Source organism: Danio rerio, chromosome 25 (assembly GCF_049306965.1).
Source record: "Danio rerio strain Tuebingen ecotype United States chromosome 25, GRCz12tu, whole genome shotgun sequence".
Taxonomy (NCBI): Eukaryota; Metazoa; Chordata; class Actinopteri; order Cypriniformes; family Danionidae; genus Danio; species Danio rerio.
In genome coordinates this window covers 7,727,999-7,751,222 of record NC_133200.1, presented here as the reverse complement: position 1 = coordinate 7,751,222, position 23,224 = coordinate 7,727,999, and the positions used below count along the sequence as shown (strand labels likewise).

The window sequence follows — 23,224 nt, the reverse complement described above, 5'->3', positions numbered from 1 at the left end:
CGCATAATAACCAAAACAAAAATGATTGACTACAGGAGCACAAGTGTGCAGATGCATAAAGCTTCTTTACAAACTGACATCGGCATCTACTGGCCTGGAATGCATACAACAAAAACTCCATGCGCTTTGGCGTTAATTTACATAACTGCGTATTTGGGACTCTGCAAATTCTGTTTTTTTTCTTTTTTTTTAATAATACAGTTATTGATTTAAAAATGCTAATTTTAGAAATTACATGTTTAATCTACATGCATAATAAACAAAACAACAATCATGAACAACTGGACTTTAAGTTCGTAGAAGCATAGTGCTTTTTTGCAAACTGACATCGCCATCTACTGGCCTGGCATGCATGTTACACCAAAAACTCTTCATGTGCTTTGCCATTAATTTACGAAACTGCAATTTTGGGGGTCTAAACATTTTAGAATTTGGAAAAAAACTATCAACTAAAAAATGCAAATGTTAGAAATGATGTGTTAGGTCTACATGGATAACCAAAACAATGATTAACTACGACTGTAAGTGCCCAGATACATAGGGCTTCTTTACATATTGACATCGCCATCTACTGGCCTGGCATGTATACCACAGCACAAAATTTTACTGGGTTTTGCCGTTAATTTACATGACTGCATTTTGAGGTCCTGAAAATAAACATTTTTTAAAAATAAAATTAATCTCGACTCAAAAATGCAAAATTTAGAAATTTGGTGTTGAGTCTATACGCATAATAACCAAAACAAAAATGATTGACTACAGGAGCACAAGTGTGCAGATGCATAAAGCTTCTTTACAAACTGACATCGCCATCTACTGGCCTGGAATACATACAACAAAAACTCCATGCGCTTTGGCGTTAATTTACATAACTGCGTATTTGGGACTCTGCAAATTCTGTTTTTTTTTTTTTTTAATAATACAGTTATTGATTTAAAAATGCAAATTTTAGAAATTACATGTTTAATCTAAATGCATAATAAACAAAACAACAATCATGAACAACTGGACTTTAAGTTCGTAGAAGCATAGTGCTTTTTTGCAAACTGACATCGCCATCTACTGGCCTGGCATGCATGTTACACCAAAAACTCTTCATGTGCTTTGCCATTAATTTACGAAACTGCAATTTTGGGGGTCTAAACATTTTAGAATTTGGAAAAAAAAACTATCAACTAAAAAATGCAAATGTTAGAAATGATGTGTTAGGTCTACATCAGGGGTGGCCAACCCTGTTCCTGGAGAGCCACTTTCCTGCAGATTTCAGTTGCAACCCATATCAAACACACCTGCCTGTAATTATCACGTGGTGTTCAGGTCCTAATTAATTGGTTCAGGTGTGTTTGATATGGGTTGCAACTGAAATCTGCAGGAAAGTGGCTCTCCAGGAACAGGGTTGGCCACCCCTGGTCTACATGGATAACCAAAACAATGATTGACTACGACTGTAAGTGCCCAGATACAAAGGACTTCTTTATATATTGACAACGCCATCTACTGGCCTGGCATGTATACCACAGCACAAAATTTTACTGGGTTATGCCGTTAATTTACATGACTGCATTTTGGGGTCCTGAAAATAAACATTTTTTAAAAATAAAATTAATTTTAGAAATTTGGTGTTGAGTCTATACGCATAATAACCAAAACAAAAATGATTGACTAAAGGAGCACAAGTGTGCAGATGCATAAAGCTTCTTTACAAACTGACATCGCCATCTACTGGCCTGGAATACATACAACAAAAACTCCATGCGCTTTGGCGTTAATTTACATAACTGCGTTTTTGGGACTCTGCAAATTATTATTATTATTATTTTTAAATAATACAGTTATTGATTTAAAAATGCTAATTTTAGAAATTACGTGTTTTATCTACATTAGATTTTAAGTGTGGAGAAGCATAGTGCTTTTTTGCAAGTTGACATCAACTGACCTGGCATGCATGTTACACCAAAAACTCTTCATTTGCTTTGCCGTTAATTTACATAACTGTGTTTTTGGGGGTCGAAAAATTCTAGAATTTGGAAATAAAACAATCAACTGAAAAATTCAAACGTTAGAAATGATGTGTTTGGTCTACATGGATAATGAACAAAAACAAATGATGGACTACAGGACTGTAAGTGCACTGATGCATAGTGCTTCTTTACAAAATGGCATCGCCATCTATTGGCCTGGAATGCATATTACAGCAAAAAATCTTCATGCGCTTTGCCCTTAATTTGCATAACTGCACTTATAGGGTCTAACAATTCTAGGAATGCATATTGCAGCACTTTTAGTCAATTTCGCAGATCGATGTGAAATAATTTTTTGTGAAATACTATTTATTTGTGTTTTTTTTTTGTTGCTTTTATTATGCTAAGGCAGTATATACTGCCAGGGATAAAACTTAAAGAGACAGAGGGATGAATGGGATTTGGAAAAGTCCACACTTCAGGATTCAAACTCTAGACGCCCAAAGCAGACTACACAATATATCAACACACTTCCCACAAGGCTACCTGCACCGACATGTACGTAAACTTTTCACATATGCAATCACACCAATAGTTTCCGACCAAAATTTTATCTTGACAAATGTCTTCGTATCTGTTTTTCCCGATCGGTCCTAACATTCAAATTCAATATTCGGGTCCTGTCAACCACACATCTGTATCAAACTGGACGTTTCTGACTGGCAGGAGGAAGGGAAAGTTTCTAGAGAAGCAGAGAATGACTAGAGAAGAGCCACAGAGAAAGAGAGAGAGAGAGAAAGAGAGAGAATTGCTCGCAGCAAATCGTATAAAGCCATGAATAATTTACCACCTCCTCCAGCAAACCCTGATCTTTTTGTCCGTTGACTCAGGAGACCGAGGCTTTATTGGAATGAAGGCTTTCTGTGTCCTAATTTAGCATTTGCTGGCGTATCGCGGAGTGAGAGAGAGTGTTGCGCGGATCTCGCCTGACCTCAGAGAATCTCCTGAAACGCGGCTCCCTGGAGGAAGCGGGCCGGCTGTGAAAAGCGTGTGCATGTGCCTGTTTGGGAACACGCCGGAGAATTGATGTGAAGGTTTTAACCCCTCTGAAGATGGCTGGTTTATAACAGAGCGATATCATTTTCTTTGAAGCCCCGATGGTCGTGCGATGGCTAAATAACTCACTCTGCCGGACAGCAGATGTGGGACTTGCTGAGAACTCAGGCGGGAGAAGGAGTTCATTTCCAGCGAATGTTCTTGCCTCTTTTCTGGCATCGCAGTCATCAATCTTCACCATTTTTAGATCCGATGCCATTGCGCAAAAGTGTCTTGTAATCAGATTTTAAAAAATGAATGCTGCTGTGTTCTTTTTGTTTATAAGGGATAAGTGTCCTGACAAGGCAGTTTCTACGCTTGCTTGCATGTATAGAGGAGAATTTTTGTTTTGTTTTTAATTAAAATGGGATTTTGATCATGGTTTAATTTTTTTAAATAAGCAAACTAAATTTAACTCACGTTTTAAATAATTAAAAAGTTAACAAATGATAATTAAATAAAATGTAAAGATTTATACACAACAAAAGTCAAACGTTTGGGGTCAGTAGGATTTTTAAATGTGTTAAAATAAGCTTCTCCTGCTCACCAAGGTGGCATTTATTAAATTTAATAATTTATTCCAGGGATTTTAAAGATGATTTTTTTGCTTCATTACTCAAGAGCCACATGATCCTTCAGAAATCACTCTAATATTAATTAATATTGTTATTATTATTATTATTATTATTATTGTTATTATCATTATTAATGGTAATAGTAAAAAAGCAATAATGACTGGAGTATACTTTCATTTGAAATTACATACCATAAGTACTAAATAAATATAAAAATTTTTTTTTTACATTTAATAAATGCCACCTTGATGAACATAATTGTTATCTTTAAAAAAAAAAAACATTACTGTCGTATCTAATAAAGACAAAAGGCCAAAAATACATCTTAAAACACGACCCCAAACTTTTGAACGAGTGTGTGTGTGTGTGTGTGCGCGTGTGTGCGTGTGTGTGTGTGTTTGCGTGTGTGTGTGCGTGTGTATAAGCAATTTTAAAAGCATTTACAATAAATATTGATTTTATATTTTTAAAAATAATATAAATAAAAAAATATATAAAACTATTTGTAATACAAAAAATAAAATATAAACAAATAAAAGTGTGTTATATTGTTTAGTGTTAAATAAGTACAAATAATATTCAATTAAACTGTATATATATATATATATATATATATATATATATATATATATATATATATATATATATATATATGTGCAAACATAAATATTTGTATACATATAGACTTTACTACTATTTCAAAAACAATATATGAATAAATATTTATATAACATCTGCATATACATTTTTCATTGAATTTTGCAGTGATAAAATAAATACCTATGTAAAAAATAGTTGTACTATATAAAACTAAGTACTTAGTTAACACTTTACATGGATAAATAAAATGATGACTTACAGTAAATATTCAAATGTGTATTTGCTGACTATACATTAATAATATTCTAATAGAAATAAATATAGAAATTTTAATTATTACTAGTAAAAGTATATCAATGTAATATATGCTATCAAAAAGTTTAAAATAAACCTTAATATTTTTTCTAAAGGAACTTAAAAAATTTATTTAATGTTTTACTATCAATAAATGTGTTTATATTTCGCATAAATAGTTTTAAAAACTATTTATTTGAATATAAATAAATAAATCCTGCTTAAATTCTAATGCATTTGATTTAAAAACTTTCTGAACATTGTAGACACTATTTCAGACCACACACGCAGCATAACAAACTTCCTAAAATAGCGCAACAGAAAACCTATCAATGTTGACCTTTCAGTAAATCAGCCTGCAAAATGATGTTGCATTTTGTTCCAAATAAACCTAATATTTAAAAAAAAAAAACTCTTAATTTAAAACTCTATTTTCAAACGCTATCAACTGAAAACGGACTGAGCAGCAAGCCCTGAGTATCACCCAGTGACCATCCAGATCCTCCAAGCGAACCTCGAAACACTCCTCGACTCTCGCCATCCTGAACTCTGACCCTTGTGGTTTAATAATGCTTTTAATAGAGGCTTTCCTCTCTGACCTCTGCATATTTTCCAGGCTCATTATACAGTCATTCAAGCTAATGATCATCAGGGGGCTCGTTATCTCCCAGTTTTGGCACGGAGCTCAACGAAACGCCGGAGCCGTCAGAGCTGCCTTTTCTGCTGAACAATTTTTAAAGCCAAATCATTCACTGAAGAGGCTGACTTTATTACATGATGAATAAATGAATAGTTCTGTGGAGCAGAACCTTGTTGTAAAGGGAATGAGCAGTTCAGCGTTTCCTTAATGCGTGTGCATTATTGTTCCATAATGCAACACTCACGTCTGCAGTAAATGCTTTTCTCTGCTCTACAATCACGTGTTGCGTTGGAACAAAGATGTGTGGTAAAGTGCATCTTTAATACCGTGAACTTTCACTACATTCACAGCATTTACAAAATAAATATAGGTGGGAGGATGACAGAATGATACCTGAACATCTGAAGATGAGGAGCAGACGTGAGGTTTTAGTGGAGACAGATGTGTTCGACTTAGCAGATCCGCACTGGAACAGAAATAAAGGTTTAATAGATGGATGGATGGATGGATGGATGGATGGATGGATGGATGGATGGATGGATGGATAAATGGAAGGATAGATAGATAGATAGATAGATAGATAGATAGATAGATAGATAGATAGATAGATAGATAGATAGATAGATAGATAGATAGATAGATAGATAGATAGATAGATAAATAGATAGAACGATAGATAGATAGATAGATAGATAGATAGATAGATAGATAGATAGATAGATAGATAGATAGATAGATAGATAGATAGATAGATAGATAGATAGATAGATAGAACGATAGATAGATAAATAGATAGAACGATAGATAGAACGATAGATAGATAGATAGATAGATAGATAGATAGATAGATAGATAGATAGATAGATAGATAGATAGATAGATAGATAGATAGATAGATAGATAGATAGATAGATAGACAAAATAATAGACTGACAGACAGACAATTTGACAAAGCATGCAGAGAGCAACTCTCTGAAAATCGACAAATCGAAAGACAGAACAACAGACAGGTGACAGACACACTAAACAGAACACCAGACAGACAGACAGACAGACAGACAGACAGACAGACAAAAAGAACAACAGACATACATAACAGACAGATCGAAAGACAGCCAGAACAACAGATGACAGGCAGATCAAAACAGAACAGCAGACATACAGAACAACAGACAAATCGAAAGACAGAACAAACAGATGGACAGAACAACAGACAGGTGACAGACACATTGAAACAGAACAACAGACAGACAGACAGACAGACAGACAGACAGACAGACAGACAGACAGACAGAACAACAGACAGACAGACAGACAGACAGACAGAGAGAACAACAGACAGACAGACAGACAGAAAGATGACAGACAGGTCAAAATATAACAACAGACATACATAACACAGATTGAAAGACAAAACAGACAGACAGACAGACAGACAGACAGACAGACAGACAGACAGACAGACAAACAGACAGAACAACAGACAGACAGAGACAGACAGACAGACAGACAGACAGACAGACAGACAGACAGACAGACAGACAGACAGACAGAACAACAGACAGATGATGGACAGAACAAAACCCAACAGCAGACATACATAACAGACAGATCGAAAGACAAAACCGACAGACAAGTAGATAGAACAACAGACAGACAGATTAACAGAACAACAGACAAATTAACAGTACAACAGACAGACAGACAGAACAACAGACAGATCAGAACAGCAGACACACAAACACAGATTGAAAGACAGAACAACAAACAGATAGACAGAACAACTGACAGACAAACAGAGAAACAAACAGACCGACGGAACAACAGACAGATGACAGACAGAAAGAAACACAACCACAGAAACACATAACAGACAGGTCAAAAGACAGGACAGACAGAACAACAGACAGAACAACAGACAGACAGAACAGAATAATAATGCAACACTCACGTCTGCAGTAAATGCTTTTCTCTGCTCTACAATCACGTGTTGCGTTGGAACAAAGATGTGTGGTAAAGTGCATCTTTAATACCGTGAACTTTCACTACATTCACAGCATTTACAAAATAAATATAGGTGGGAGGATGACAGAATGATACCTGAACATCTGAAGATGAGGAGCAGACGTGAGGTTTTAGTGGAGACAGATGTGTTCGACTTAGCAGATCCGCACTGGAACAGAAATAAAGGTTTAATAGATGGATGGATGGATGGATGGATGGATGGATGGATGGATGGATGGATGGATGGATAAATGGAAGGATAGATAGATAGATAGATAGATAGATAGATAGATAGATAGATAGATAGATAGATAGATAGATAGATAGATAGATAGATAGATAGATAGATAGATAGATAGATAGATAAATAGATAGAACGATAGATAGATAGATAGATAGATAGATAGATAGATAGATAGATAGATAGATAGATAGATAGATAGATAGATAGATAGATAGATAGATAGATAGATAGATAGAACGATAGATAGATAAATAGATAGAACGATAGATAGAACGATAGATAGATAGATAGATAGATAGATAGATAGATAGATAGATAGATAGATAGATAGATAGATAGATAGATAGATAGATAGATAGATAGATAGATAGATAGATAGATAGATAGACAAAATAATAGACTGACAGACAGACAATTTGACAAAGCATGCAGAGAGCAACTCTCTGAAAATCGACAAATCGAAAGACAGAACAACAGACAGGTGACAGACACACTAAACAGAACACCAGACAGACAGACAGACAGACAGACAGACAGACAGACAAAAAGAACAACAGACATACATAACAGACAGATCGAAAGACAGCCAGAACAACAGATGACAGGCAGATCAAAACAGAACAGCAGACATACAGAACAACAGACAAATCGAAAGACAGAACAAACAGATGGACAGAACAACAGACAGGTGACAGACACATTGAAACAGAACAACAGACAGACAGACAGACAGACAGACAGACAGACAGACAGACAGACAGACAGAACAACAGACAGACAGACAGACAGACAGACAGAGAGAACAACAGACAGACAGACAGACAGAAAGATGACAGACAGGTCAAAATATAACAACAGACATACATAACACAGATTGAAAGACAAAACAGACAGACAGACAGACAGACAGACAGACAGACAGACAGACAGACAGACAAACAGACAGAACAACAGACAGACAGAGACAGACAGACAGACAGACAGACAGACAGACAGACAGACAGACAGACAGACAGACAGAACAACAGACAGATGATGGACAGAACAAAACCCAACAGCAGACATACATAACAGACAGATCGAAAGACAAAACCGACAGACAAGTAGATAGAACAACAGACAGACAGATTAACAGAACAACAGACAAATTAACAGTACAACAGACAGACAGACAGAACAACAGACAGATCAGAACAGCAGACACACAAACACAGATTGAAAGACAGAACAACAAACAGATAGACAGAACAACTGACAGACAAACAGAGAAACAAACAGACCGACGGAACAACAGACAGATGACAGACAGAAAGAAACACAACCACAGAAACACATAACAGACAGGTCAAAAGACAGGACAGACAGAACAACAGACAGAACAACAGACAGACAGAACAGAACAGAACAGAACAGCAGACATACAAAACAACAGACAGATCGAAAGACAGAACAACATACGTATGACAGATCTAAACACAGAACAACAGAGAGACAGACAGAACAACAGACAAACAAAATAACAGATGACAGACACATCAAAACAGAACAGCAGACAACCAGAACAACAGACAGATCAGAACAGCAGACATACATAACAACTGACAGATGACAGACAGAATAAAACACAACAGCAGACGTACATGACACAAATCGAAATACAGAACAACAGACAGAACAACAGACAGATCAGAACAGAACAGCAGACTATATAACATCAGACAGATCTAAACACAGAACAAAGAGACAGACAGAACAACAGACAGACAAAATAACAGATGACAGACACATCAAAACAGAACATCAGACAAACAGAACAACAGACAGATCCAAAAACAGAACAGCAGACAGACAAATAAACAGAACAACAGACAGATCCAAAGATAGAATAACAACAGATGACAGATAGATTAAAACAGAACAACAGACCGATCCAAAGACAGAACAACATACATATATACAGGACAACAAATAGATGACTGACCAATCGAAACAGAACAGCAGACATACATAACAACAGACAGATTGAAAGACAGAGCAACAAACAGATAAACAGAACAACAGACAGCCAGAACAACAGATGACAGGCAGATCAAAACAGAACAGCAGACATACAGAACAACAGACAAATCGAAAGACAGAACAGACAGATGGACAGAACAACAGACAGGTGACAGACACATTGAAACAGAACAACAGACAGACAGACAGACAGACAGAACAACAGACACATGACAGATCTAAACACAGAACAACAGATAGACAGAACAACAGCCAGTCAGACAGACAGATAGACAGAACAACAGACCTTATGGCAGATAACTCAACAAACAGAATGAGAGGGAGAATGAAATAGCAGGCAGACTGTCAGACAGATGAATAAACAGATGGGCAGACAAACTAATGAAGAGAAAAGAAAAAATCATAAACTCCAAACTGATTTCAGTGAATATCTGGGACCTTCAATAACTAACTAGGGTCTTAAAAGGGGAAGAAAGTCAGACCGAGTGCATCAAGCACATGCGCCAGATCCTCTTCCAGTGTCATGCCAAGGTCTTTGGCTTTCAGTGAGGGAAAGATGATTGAGCTGTCTATAGAGATGGCCGGATCTTGGCCAGGATCACTTTTGGATTGAAAGAACAGCCTGCTTTTCAGCTTCAAATGATGGCTGGTCATCCAGGGTGATATCCCTGCCAAACGTCTGCCAAATATCCAGTCATCTGATATACCTAGGTCTAATATTAAAATGAAAAATGAATCGCATGACATCCTTAAGGGACACTTTATACATTTTGACCTTGTGTGCAGTGAAAACATCCGTACCTGGCACTGCTTAAAGGAATATTAAACCCCAAATGTTAAAATTGACCCATCATTTACACGTCACAAGCCTAATTTATGTAGTTCAAAAATTGATCCTGACTCTCTAATGCTCTATGATGGTGTTGGATAGTGGCTTTTATTTTAAAGCTCTTTTATTTTGAAGGTCTTACTCTCAAGACATTTGTGCTGCCATTACATTAAAAACCACAGGAGATGGCTGATTCTTCAGCAGGATAGCGCTCCTTCTCATACATCAGCCTCCACATCAAAGTTCCTGAAAGCAAAGAATGTCAAGCTGCTGCAGGATTGGCAAGCCCAGTCACCAGACATGAACATTATTGAGCATGTCCGGGGTAAGATAAAGGAGGCATTAAAGATGAATCCAAAGGATCTTGATGAACTCTAGGAGTCCTGCAAGAACGCTTTCTTTGTCGTTCCAGATGACTTTATTTATAAGTGTCTATCTGTCACAAGACATGCATTAATCCCTGAGTGGTGTATGGGTTAGTTTGACGAAGCTTTTGGAAACTACAATAAAAGCCTATCCACCAACATTAAACATGATGGAAGAACCAGGATAAAATTTAAAACAACTGCAACTGTGTTCATCTGACAGAAAAAAAGCTGGAGAGTGCTTAAATTATGGGGTAAATTTGATGTTTGGGTAAACTAATCCTTTTAATTAGAAATAAAATAATACAAATTATTTTGCGTCCAAAAATCGTCAGATTTTTTTAATCCATCTGCTTATTTACATCATTTATGTAAATCTGTTTAAATATATTTATTCAGTTTTTATATTAATTTCAGTAATATTATTGAACAATATGCAACTGTTTAGTTTATGTACAATAAAGGTTGTGAATAAATATTAATCAATATTATATTATTATAATATAGTTTTTGTAGCTATATTATATGTGAGACTTACTTTGTTTATCAAACAAGTGGTTCTAACTGGATTAGCAATGTAAACCTTAAACTAAAGTGAAAAAAAAAGTCATTTTTTTATGTCATGTTTAGGGTTTTTAGTTACTACACTCCATATAATTATTCAACATAAATCCTTATTTATTTTTATATTTTTAACAAACTGTTATGCAGAAATAACAAAAAGGTCAGCAGATTATGTCTGGTCCTGATAATAAAATAAAATTAAATTAAATTAAATAAAATTAAATAAAATTAAGTTAAATTAAATAAAATTAAATATTTATAAGCCAATTTTCTCACATTCAAAGTTCTAAAAACATCAAATAAAATATATTGTATAATAAAATATACTATATATATATATAACATAAGCAAACATTAACAACAAATTCATTATAATGAATGAAATAAAAATACATTTAATGGAATTGTACTCTATAACATAAAAGTGGTTTAAACTCAAACTGGAAGCCAGTGAATATATTGTGTTTTTATTTATTTTTATTTATTTATTTATTGTTATTATTTAGCATTATTTATTTCAAATTTGAGTGGTTATATTTAACTAGTCAAGGCGAAATTTAAATTAAACAGTAGATTGATTAAATCTTGCAGTTTGAAAGATAAAGAAGGGGTTAATGTTTGGAGTTCATGTCATTCACATTCAGAATAAGCTTCAAAATAAGAGGCGTGGCTAACTTAACTCCCAATTCAAACTGAAGTGAGACCAAGCAGTGGATTTTCTGCTATCGCTAGTGCTGCTGTTGCTTTGAAACATTCCGAAAGCTTTTAGCATGTAGTTATTCAACCTCCAAGGCCTCAAACAGTCATTTGAAGGGCCTACCCTCAATTAAAAGACACATAATCCAGGTATTACTTCTGCTTCTGAACAATAAGTAGCCCATGAGTCAGCTAATTAAGGGTTAGCATACAGCAGTTAGCGGTATGGATGTTAATCATACTGTTTTAACAGAAAAGCTGACACGGAAATCAACATGTGACTAAAAAATGGACATTTGAGGGTGAAACGTGACATTCAGTGCATCAAAAATGTTGATCAGGATTTCATCCCTGATTAGGTTATTACTCTGATTTGTTTTTATTTCGAATAAATAAAGGATAAAAGCAGCTTAATAAGACATTAAATGTCAGCTGAATACTAGTCTTGAAAAATATGTAGTAAAATATTATGTACTGTCATCATTATTTTCCCCGTTTTGACCATGGCTGTAGATTTTGCGTTGACTTCATGATCCCTGAAGGAGCTGTTGAAGACCAAAAACAGGCCAAGCTCAAGCTGAGGATCAACATCCAAAGCACAACATCTGCTGGCGAGCGCCGATGCTCTTGTGTACTGTGACCAACACTGCTGTGTCCTTTGATTCCCCCCCACACATACACTCTGTCGGCCTTCACTGGGGAAATCATAATAACATACGATAAAGATGCTGCTTTTAAAAGCCGCTTTGAAATAAGGGGGCGTTTAGACACACAGAAAGAGAGAGAGAGAGAGAGAGAGAGAGAGATTCACACACCTTCAGAAGACAGAGCCGCAGTCTGCAGATCCAGCCAGAGCAGCACACCATCCATCAACAGCAGACACTGCAGCACCACAGAGCTTCAGAAAACACTGATTCTAACCTGCGCAAAACAGTCAAGAACATTCATGGTAATTAAAAAAAGGAAAATGATAAAGCTGGTACAATAGTTGGTGAGAAATATTGTGATTCATTGAAGTTTGCAATGGGGTGGATACAAGAGTGAAACTATTGATAAATGTATTCAGTTATTTCAATGAAAATGAACTGTAAATACAGTGCAGAAAACAGTTTGCATTATCCCAGGTGATACAAATATTTTTTCTAAAAATGTCATATAAATGTCTATGTAAATAAAATAATAAAATAAAATAAGGCAAATGAAATTAAGTTCAACTTGAATCCCAAGTTAGACTTCTGACTACTTATGTACTAAAAATAATAAAATAAAATAAAGCAACAAAAAAAGAAAATAAAATATGGCCAAAATATTCCAAGTTTGACTACTTGTCTATTTAAAATAAAATGAACACAAAAAATAACTAAATAAATAAATTTAACTAAACAAAATAAGTCAACTGCATTTAAGTTAACCATCTTCCAAGTTTGACTTCTGACTACGTGTGTATTTAAAAATAAAACAAAATAAAATAAAATGGTAACACTTTACAATAAGGTTCATTAGTTAATGCATTTACTAACATGAACTAATCATGAACAACACTTGTACAGCATGTATGAATCATAATTGAACATTTACTAATGCATTATTAACATCCAAACTCAAGCTTGTTAGCATTAGTTAATGCACCTTGAGTTAACATGAACTAACAGTGAACAATTGTATTTTCATTAACTAACATGAACAAATACTGTGGTAAATGTATTGTTCATTGTTTGTTCATGTTAGTAAATGCATTAAGTAACATTAACTAATGAACCTTATTGTAAAGTGTGACCAATAAAATAAACTAAGGGGTGACAAGTATGTTCTCTCCATGTTAGCTTGGGTTTTCCTCCAAGTTTCCCCCACAGTCCAAAGACATGCGGTACAGGTAAATAATATAAACTAAATAAAACCTGCATTTAAGTTAAACGTCTCCCAAGTTTGCCTTCTGACTACTTGTGCATTTAAAAACTCAACAAATTGTCGGCGCCTATAGCTTTGTGCTTAGCACATCTCTGCTCCCCACACTTTCCTGTCTGTAAAATCTCCACTGTCCTATCTCAATAAAAGGTGAAAAATCCTAAAAACAACAATTAAAGAAATAAACAAATTTAATAAAAATAAATAAATAAAAAAAAATCATTTAAATAATGAAAAAAAACAAAAAACAGAAATGCATTTAAGTTAAAAATCTCCCAAGTTTGACTTCTGACTGCTTGTGAATTACAAATAAAATAAAATATAATAAAATAAAATATGGCAACTGCATTTAATTTTAACCATCTCCCAAGTTTGACTTCTGACTACTTAAAAATAAAATACCAAAAATATATAATAAAAAGGTGAAATATATGTAATAAAAAGTGAATTTAATTTAATTTGTCTTCTGACAAGTTGTGTAACAAAACAAAACAAACCAAAAAAAATATATAAATAAATTAAAAAATAAAATAAATAAATAAATACATTAAAATAAAACAAAATAAAATAAAGTAAAACGATATAAAATGAAACCCAAAAAAGGGAGAACTGCATTTAAGGTCTCGCAAGTTTGACTTCTGACACCTTGTGCATAAAATAGTAAAGTAAAATATAATAAATAAATTAAATTAAATAAAACAGGGCAACTGCATTTAATTTAACAATCTTTCAAGTTTGACTTTTGACTACTTGTATATTTAAAATAAAATAAAACAATATATATTATAAAGAGGCAACTGAATTTAAGTTAACAATCTCCCAATTTTGCCTTCTGACAACTTGTGAAACAAAACAAAACAAAACAGTGATACTGTTAGCGCTTGTTAAAAATAATAAATAAATTCAATTAAATATTACTTAATAAACAACAATGTTGCTTAATATTGTAGTATAACATTTTTAAAACATGACTGCACATTCTGTAGCAAAGCAATCTTTGTAAAGCAGCTAAAACATGAAAAAAATCCAACATAAAAGAAATAGAAAGAAAAAAAAAACTCTCAAATCTCATTTACTTGACATAAAAGACCTCCAACAGAACTCTTGACTGTATTTCAAAGGCTCTGTGAACTTGTCAAACTTTGGAGAAACAGTGAGTAGTTGTTGGGGGTCATCGGAGGCGGACACGAGATCTGAGCAGATCAATCCATGCTGCTGAATCATAAAAGCCCCCGAGTGATGATATATACTCGCAATTTACTCAGCAAGTTCATCGGTTTGTGTGTTGATGCAAATCGAAAAGATTCAACTTTGAAGCTATTTTGAGCAAGGAGCGCTTTCTGATAAAGCATGCGTCACTGTTGGCATATGGAACAGTTTGTGGTTCAAAACAGGCTACACTGCGTCTGAAAGTGAGAAAATACATCAAAACATTCAAAAAGAAATCTAAGTCATATAATATTGAGAGTTTACTTATTCCCCAATAGTGCTAGGTAGACTTTTAGCTAGCTATATAAGGGTTAGTCAAATCAATTCCAAGCATATGCTGATATGCAAGCTTTGTGATAAATTAAAGGATATTTCAGACAAAAAAATGATAAATGTGATCACCCTCAAAGGGTTCCAAACTTTATGACCTTTTTTTCAGCTTTGTTGAACACAAAGTAAAGATAGATTAAATTATGTTGGACTCCACACTGTAAAAAATACTGTTTGTGTCAATGTTTTAAGTTGAATCAAATTAAGGGTGCTTTCACAACTGTAGTTTGCTTCATTTGGTTCGGAACAAGGGCAATAAATGAAACATTGTAGCATTTTCTGCCGTCTTTGGCTCCTTTTCACACCAAACTGATTGCTTTGGTTCGAACCAGTGGAACAGAACCAAAAAACAGTCATGTGACAAAATCCACATCACTCAATGGCCAGATGTTATTGAACATAATTCCTAAACTGCTTTTCTATTGGTCAGAATTCACGTGTGGGAAAATGACAATAAAACTCAAGCAAACAAACCGGCAGACACAAAATGCCGCTTTTTACTATGGAGGGACGACTGCACTTGCTGACTGTATCCCTGCTCATAGTATACTATACAGTTAGTATACATCACTTTAGAAAAACTATAGATTTTGAGAGTGAAGTTCGGCTGCAAAACAATGTTTTAATGCATTGCAAACAGGGAAGGCGCATCGCTTGTCAATTCAGGAGGCGGACTGAATTAATTAAACTAAACTGCGACACGGTCATCTTCCTGAAATATTACCATCATTCTATCAGCTAATGTTTTTCCCCTCTCTCTCTGTTGGTAGAGCGCTGTCAACAAAAACCTTTCCTCCACATCCAATAATACACAGCGCATCTGACTACGGCAGCTGGATTAGTCCAAAAAGGCGCAGTACTTTTTGCGGTTTGGGTTTGTCTTAGTTCGTTTGAAAGCATCAATGATGAGATGGTCTCGGTATGCTTTTTTAATCCGCTTTTGGTGCGCGCCTGAGTACAATTGCTACATTCAAACATGCCCAATTGAACCGCATCAAAAGGGAAAACGAACTCCAGTGCGATTCAATCGAATTTAATAAGGCAGGTGTGAAAGCACCCTAAACTTGAACTTATATTACATTAAATTGACTTAAAACACCTTGCTTAACTTTTAAACTTAAGTTAGAACATGATTAAGTTAGTTTAATAAGATACAATTAGTGTTGGGCAGTAGCGTCGCTACAAGTAGTGAAGCTATTTTATTAGTCAAGTAGCGAATTAGCGTCCACATAAGCTAAATTTACAGATCGCGGATCAATAAGTGACGGCAACGACATTCACAGAGCTGTGAGGCCAGTGTCTAGCCGATGAAAGTAAATCCATATAATGTTAGAATGAGGAATTCTACTTCCTTTTCCTGTTTTACGGTATTCGACAACAACGTTTTTGGTGCATTACTGCTACCTCTGGTTGGCAACATCGCCAACCGAAACTTGCTTGATGGAAAGATGGAGTTATTTCTGAAGCAGGATTCCTCGTGACCATACCTCGAGAAGAACATGTTAAGATGCTATAACTTCATTTCTGATGCTGTGCTCAAAAAATTCTTAAGTATTCACACACACACACACACACACACACACACACACACACACACACACACACACACACACACACAACATAATGCTTATCCCAAAATTGCTTATTCCAAAATATTTCCCTTCACTATAAATGACTACAGTATTTTAAATTTGTAAAGTTTAATAGGATTTTATTGGTTTTATTGGATTTTTTGTTTTAGCGGTTATACTATAATGTTTTTCCGTCTAGTACAGCCTATTATTTACAGTAAATAACTGAACTGAACTATTATGCCTCATATGTTTCTTTGACAGTTTTATTGATCACTAAGATATGATTGACGTCGATTTAAGTTGCTTCGATTTAAAAATGAAAATTGTTAAAATAGCTTTGATGTAGCTAAGCTACTTTTGCCATGTAGCTTTTAGCTTAGCTTGCTACATTTCCCAGGTGGTAGCTTTAAGTGTAGTTAAGCTATATTTTAAGTAGAGTAGCTAATAGCTTCCATTTTTCAAGTAGCTTGCCCAACACTGGATACAATTCATTAAAAACATATTGTCGTGACTAATTAATCATATGGGACTACAGATTTAAAAAGTATGGTGGCTGAGAAAGCTTAACGTCCTGCAATTTAAGAACAACACATGCAATTAAGAAAACGCCAGCAAATTAAGAATAGATCTTCATCTGTTTGACAGTACATGTGCTGTAAATCCCCACAACGCAAACAATAAAATATAAATAAAATCCGCTGCATTTTCCCACAACACAAAAAACAACAGAAATGTGGACCCAAAAATGTGACACACTGCTGTGCTGTGACTATTGCTCAGTGAATTTGTAGGTGATCTTTGAAAGGTGAGTTTTTGTTTGTTTATTATAATATCCCGATTTCCGTGCCTTTAGTATTCATTAGCCTAAATAACTATGTAACCCTTTTCTTAACCTTAAGAATTATTTTTAACTATCCTGTTCAGAAATACCTGGGTTCCCGGCAGTTGAATGGTGAATTAGCCGGTATTTTTACTCCTTTGTACTCTAAAAAACTAGTTTTAGCCGAATTTAACTATTACAGTGTGTATATATTTGCAATTTGTTTGTTCTGTGTTTTTTATATGAATTCAATATATAACAAAAACACAATGAGATGTCAAATTTAGATTTTAAGAAAAATAATAACAATTTATTACAATTTTGTTTAAAGTAAAAAGAAAATAAATAAAAAGAATCAGCCCTTTATCTACACCACAAGAAAATAATAAAACAACAATAGAATAGAATAAAGAAGAATAAACAATTCCAAAGGGAATCCCACTAAATAAAGTTTTACTCCTTCAGTCAAAATTTAGCACCTTAATTCTTCAAAATAAATATGTAAATTAGCCTTACAAGTCTAAGTGTTGTTCTTTACTGACTTCTTTTGTTCTATATTTCTTATGTTTCCTTACATTTTATTTTACCCCAAATCAACAGATGAGATAATAATCACATTAAAGCTAAAGTTAAACGCTTCTGAAATAACACACCTAAACACTATTAACTCAGATCGTTTCACAATTGTAAACAAAAAATGAATAAAGTGAACCTCCAAATCTTTACAATTTAAATGGTCTCAGTCTAGTTCACAAACTTATTATAAATCAGTCACAGTCATAACAGTCACAAAGTCACTCAGTCAAAAAAAACATTAGTATGCATACTTTACGTTGGGGCCCAGTTCGTTGGTGCACATTCACAGTTGTATTGTTTCAGAACGATCTCTCAAAATGCAATGATGATGTCACTTACGTCCATCCGATGAAAGCCAAACATGTAATGAAATCCCTCCTGCACAAAGCTGCGATTTACCGCTGTCCCACGCGATAATTCCACGTCCAGCGCTGAAACAGGTCTGTCCAGTTCAGAGCAGCATCACCACCAACTCAATCAGCACAGTCACTGTTCACTCAGGTAAATGTCGTTAGCGTTAGCAGCTATGCTACGAGCATGGTGTCCTCAGCTGAGAGCATACACTCGTGTGATACACGACGATCGCAAAGCGAAAACTCCACAGAGAGAAAAGCAACTAAAACGGGCTGAGTCCCAGTCACTTTTACTTTCACTTTGAAGACTTAATATTTCCAATCTATCGTCTCCCAACTATGAAAACACATATGACGATCTGCAGCTGCTTCTCACGAGGCTCGTCTCTTTTTTTTCTCTCGCTCTCTCACGCAGCTTACGTTATGATGTCATCTTAAAGGAACAGTAACTGACCAGCAAAATAGTGCTCTCTAAATATGTTGTGTCATAAAAATACAAAAATCAAATGTTGCTGGATTAACTACTTACACACAGTTAGAAATAAACAAAAAAAACATATTATAATCTGAGAATATTTTAGGGGTCCCTACATACTCCCCCCACCAAATATCCAGTATGTCCCCATGCTGGTTACTAAATTGCTGCAGATCAATTACATAGCAACCATCTGTTTATAGGGCACAAGTACAGGTCGGTTTTTACAGGTTGTACACAAAGCATTGGGATTACACCACCAAGCATGTGATTTATTTAAACTCCCATAAACATTAAGCACTTCTGTGGTAAGTGCATTAAAACCACAGCATTTAGATGATACAGAATGAAGGTATGGTACACCCAGCTTGTCATAAGTAAATCTGGTAGAAGGTTTTCTCTCCCTATTAGACCTACGTACTTCAAAAGGTACAATCTCTGGCTGAGTTTCATTATCAGTAGTCTGAACAGTAGTCTGTGATGTACTCTCAGAAACTTCAGTCATTACATCATCCACTACATCAGTGTTCCTATCTGCATCGGTTAACTGAAATTCAGAGGTTTCACTTTGACATGGGATAACTGGTATTTCAGACACACGGTGAGCATTGCTATAGTCTAAGCATTCTACAGCTTGTTCAGGAGTTTCACCCTGTATCTCCTGAGCACTTTCAGATGAAATCGGTGCCATATCCTCAACATAACACCCATATTCAGAGTCTGAATCTGAAGAATCATGTTCTCTTGAGAAAACATCAACTGCAATAGGCGGGTTTTCTGACTGAGCAGTTTTAAGCTTCTCTTTCACACTTCTATGCCTCAAATTCTTAGGTAAAGAAGTAGGACCTAAATCTACCTTGGGCGTTAGCCTTACTTCTTGTCCTAAAGGCAAGAGGTGATTCCGGTGCATGACTTTAACTGGTCCATTACCATCAACAGGCTTCAAACGATAAACTGGAATACCAGACAATTGACTTTCCACTACATAAGGATTTTCACTCCACCTATCGGCAAGTTTTTGTTTTCCCTTGAGACCAAGGTTTCGGATCAGAACTCTGTCCCCCACACTTAAACTATGATAGCGAACTTTCTGATCATACCTTGCTTTGTTACTTTGATTCATCTTTTCAGAGGAAACCTGAGCCAACTGATAAGCTGTCTGTAATTCCTGCTTCATTTTGGACACATACTTTGAATAGGAACCAGATGATGAGCTATCAGCAGACACACCAAAGCAAACATCAACAGGCAGTCTAGCTTCTCGGCCGAACATCAAAAAGTAAGGAGAGAAACCTGTAGCTTCATTGACAGTACAATTATAAGCATGTACTAAACATGCTATGTGCTGGCTCCATTTACTTTTCTGACTAGGCTCTAAGGTACCCAGCATATTCAACAGAGTTCTGTTAAATCTCTCAGGCTGGGGATCACCTTGGGGATGATATGGTGATGTTCTAGATTTCTTAATCCCTAGCATAGTCAGCATTTCAGACACTAACTGGCTCTCAAAATCTCTGCCTTGGTCAGAGTGAATTCGAGTAGGGAGACCATAATGTATGAAATATTTCTCCCACAAAGTCTTTGCCACTGTTGAAGCTTTTTGATCTCTAGTGGGAAAAGCTTGGGCGTAGCGTGTGTAATGGTCAGTAACCACTAAGACATTGCACACATTTCGAGAGTCAGCTTCAATGGAAAGAAAATCAATACATACAAGGTCCAGAGGTCCTGAACTCTGCATATGTGACAAAGGAGCCGCTCTTTGAGGTAACGTCTTTCTTTTGATGCAGCGCTCACAGGTCTTACAGTAGAATTCCACATCAGGCTTCATGTGTGGCCAATAAAATCGATCTCGGACTAGACCATAGGACTTCTCAAACCCTAAATGTCCAATGTCGTCATGCAAAGACTTCAACACTGAGCTGTGAAATTGTTTTGGTAGTACAAGCTGTTGTTTCACTTTGTGATTACTCTGTCTGACAATTCTGTAAAGCATCCCATTATTTACTACCAATTTTTCCCACTCCCGTTTCAGAATTTTCATACTAGGATGGCTACTTCGAATGCTACTAGCAGGTTTCTTATCACACACAGCTTTCCACACTTCGCCAAGTAAAGAGTCATTCCTCTGAGCTGTTTGAAGGTCACTGGGACTAAACAAGGGTAGGTGATCAGCAGCTACTTCCATAACATGAGAGTAAGCTTTGGGGACAGCAGACATGTGTGCTCCAGCTTGTTTCACCACACAAGTGTAAAATCCGTTCTCTGCTCTCTTTTCAAGGGACACAGCTTGACAAAAAGTCCTCACCCCTACAGCTGGAATTTCCTGCCACTCATCGTCCTCACTGCGGTGAGTATGCGGACGCCTCGACAACGCATCAGCATCAACATTTCTGCTGCCAGGTCTGTATTTTAGGCTGAAATTGTAGGTGGTCAAGGCAGACAGCCAACGGTGACCTGCCGCATCCAGTTTTGCTGATTTTGTTATATAGGTTAGAGGATTATTGTCGGTTCTAACCTCAAACGGAACACCATATAGATAGTCGTGCAGTCGATCCACAACAGCCCACTTCAGTGCTAAGAATTCCAGTTTATGGGCTGGATAGTTTCTCTCTGAAGGGGATAAGCTGCGACTGATAAAAGCTACTGGACGTAATCCGCTCTCATGTTCTTGATACAAAACTCCTCCTAGTCCATCCATGCTTGCGTCCACGTGCAAGACATATGGCTTCTGTACATCAGCAAAGGCTAACACTGGCGCTTGTGTCAAACACTTTTTCAACGTTTCAAAAGCTGTATCACACTGAGCCGACCATCGAGAACCAAACGGTTCAGAGGACTTATAGCAGGGCTTAGTGTTGCAAACAGGTGAATGTCTGTTCTTCCTGGTAGATGGATATCCCTTCAGCAATTCATTAAGAGGGCGGCACAACTTCGAGAAATCCTTAACAAAGCGCCTGTAATATCCACAAAATCCTAGAAAAGACCTGAGCTCTGTCACTGTCTGGGGCTTAGGCCAGGATACAACAGCCTCTATCTTGGACGGATCCGTCGAAATTCCATCTTGTGACACTATATGTCCAACATAGTTCACTGAAGTCCTACCAAACTGACACTTGTCAAGGGAGATCTTTAGTCCCTCATCACTTAGCCTATCGAGCACTTTCAAAAGACGCTCTTCGTGCTCATCAATGGTTCGCCCAAAGACAATCAAATCATCAAGGTATACAAGCACTTCCAAAAAGTTCATATCCCCTACAGTACGTTCCATGACTCTTTGAAAAGTGGCGGGTGCTCCACAAATACCCTGAGGCATACGTTCAAATTGATAGAACCCTAACGGGCATATGAACGCAGTCTTTTCCTTATCAGCATCACTCATGGGTATCTGGTAGTACCCACTCCTCAAATCGAGAACACTGAACCACTTACTTCCCGATAGACTATGGAGAGCATCTTCAATGCGGGGCACAGTATATTGGTCTGGTGTAGTTCGTTGATTAAGTGTTCGATAGTCGACACACATTCTAACCTTCCCTGACTTTTTACGCACAACAACAATAGGTGAAGCGTAGGGGCTGCGAGACTCAGAAATAATACCACTACTCTGCAGTTCTTGTAAATGCAGTCGCACATCTTCTAAGTCAGCAGGGGCAAGACGACGAGATCGCTCTCTGAAAGGGCGCAAATCATTCAACCTTATCTCATGAGTGGTGCTTTTTGAACAGCCCACGTCCCACTCGTGTAGAGAAAACACATCCTTTCTCTGCATCATTTTCTCCCGTAAGCTCTGTTTTGCTTCCTCAGGCATTGGGGAATCTCCAAAATCAAAAGAAGCAGGTGACAAAGGATTTTGTACTGGTGGTTGTTTAGCAGTCAATTGTGGCACTAAGGACACCGGAAGAACGTGTGCAAGCGGAGTTCCTCTCTTCACCCATATTTCTCTATTAGACATGTTCCTCACAGTCACTGTAACTTGCCGACTGGATACAACAGATGCTGCATGCAGTTCAGGTCTCACATCTAGGTGCTCAGAACGTGTGTCACAATCTGCTACTCTGTCAACTAATACTAATGACTCAGTCGATTGACCAGGAAA

General features: G+C 36.2%; 1 protein-coding gene across 10 annotated transcripts in view; it reads right to left on the bottom strand.

The window, feature by feature from the left end:
* lingo1a (leucine rich repeat and Ig domain containing 1a) overlaps positions 1-23,224 on the bottom strand; it is a 275,532-nt gene that overhangs the window by 205,514 nt on the left and 46,794 nt on the right. For 4 of the 10 annotated variants that reach the window (XM_073942717.1, XM_073942716.1, XM_073942719.1 and 1 more), the window contains 2 exons: positions 12,702-12,807; positions 5,559-5,631 (listed from right to left, as the gene is read on the bottom strand). The gene's annotated coding sequence lies outside the window, so the exon portion shown is untranslated. Of the gene's footprint in view, positions 1-5,558; positions 7,339-12,701; positions 12,808-18,639; positions 19,063-23,224 lie in introns of those variants that run through there. The other 6 variants (XM_073942718.1, XM_073942715.1, XM_073942720.1 and 3 more) reach the window with 4 other exon arrangements.